Source organism: Lissotriton helveticus, chromosome 3_1 (assembly GCF_964261635.1).
Source record: "Lissotriton helveticus chromosome 3_1, aLisHel1.1, whole genome shotgun sequence".
NCBI classification, from domain to species: domain Eukaryota; kingdom Metazoa; phylum Chordata; class Amphibia; order Caudata; family Salamandridae; genus Lissotriton; species Lissotriton helveticus.
The window spans coordinates 672,646,362-672,648,006 of NC_136061.1; positions in this window are offsets into that span (position 1 = coordinate 672,646,362).

Sequence of the window (1,645 nt, forward strand, 5' to 3'; positions counted from 1 at the left end):
CTATCCCACCACCTCTGCCCGTACTTCTGTCCAGTCTTACCATGGTATAGCCAGCTGGGATAGAAGCGACTATATCCGGTTCTGAGTTGGAGTCAAGCCAAGTCTCAGTAAGGAATAGAAGGTCGAGTTTCATATCTGTGAGCAGGTCGTAAATGTCAAGAGTATGCTTCCGCATAGATCTGGTGTTAAGTAGTCCGCATGTAAGACTAATGTTCTCAGGCTGAGGTGTAGATGTACTGTGCCAGTTATACTGACACTCCTTATGGTTGTTAGTGTCTTCCACATTGAGACTATGGAGACAGGCTTTAGCAAATGCAGGGCAGAGGGCGCGGAGTTGCTGCGCACTCCAGTGTATTGCTGACCCATTTCGGCCAGGGGTCGAGGCCCCTGTCCCCGGCCGGCCGCGGACGGGCGCAGACGGGCTTGCCTTAGGCGCGCCTTTGGCGCACTGTCGGCGCGCCTGCTGCGCGGACGAGTGGTCATTGCCTAATATAGGAAGGTATAGGAAGTGACGCAGTAAGGGGGAGGAGTCGCGTCCCTCCGTTCAATCGGCACAAAATCGCCGTGACGGACCGGGGACCGAATCAGGTGGGTGCCAGGTGCAGACCAAAAAGATATTATCAGCACACAAATTCACCCCCCATTAGAAGTATTATTTTTAAAAATAGAGTCGCACCGAGGCGCTACACAGAGTAAAATAAATTGCGCTGGACGGTTTGCAATCAACCGCACCAGTGCCAGACTTTCAATAAAAGAAATGTTCCACACGCTGTCAGCGCCAGCTCACACTGCTCTCACCAGCGCGGCAGAAGTTCAGGCACCTATGTAGGCAGCAAGGGGGAGGAGTCGCGTCCCTCCGTTCAATCGGCACAAAATCGCCGTGACGGACCGGGGACCGAATCAGGTGGGTGCCAGGTGCAGACCAAAAAGATGTTATCAGCACACAAATTCACCCCCCATTAGAAGTATTATTTTTAAAAAGTCCTAATTCCTAACACTTATCATCAGGTTCAAAGCTTGCCGTGCTTACCTCCCTGCCCCCTGCTCTGGCCTAACACTGATCATCAGGTTCAAAGCTCGCCGTGCTTACCCCCCCTGCCCCCGGTCTGTCCTAACACTTATCATCAGGTTCAAAGCTTGCCGTGCTTACCTCCCCCCCTGCTCTGGCCTAACACTGATCATCAGGTTCAAAGCTCGCTGTGCTTACCTCCTGCCCCCGCTCAGTCCTAACACTTATCATCAGGTTCAAAGCTTGCCGTGCTTACCTCCCTGCCCCCTGCTCTGGCCTAACACAGATCATCAGGTTCAAAGCTCGCCGTGCTTACCCCCTCTGCCCCCGCTCTGTCCTAACACTTATCATCAGGTTCAAAGCTTGCCATGCTTACCTCCCTGCCCCCTGCTCTGGCCTAACACTGATCATCAGGTTCAAAGCTCGTCGTGCTTTCCCCCCTGCCCGCGCTCTGTCCTAACACTTATCATCAAGTTCAAAGTTTGCCGTGCTTACCTCCCTGCCCCCTGCTCTGGCCTAACACTGATCATCAGGTTCAAAGCTCGCCCTGCTTACCCCCCCTGCCCCCGCTCTGTCCTAACACTTATCATCAGGTTCAAAGCTTGCCGTGCTTACCTCCATGCCCCCTGCTCTTGC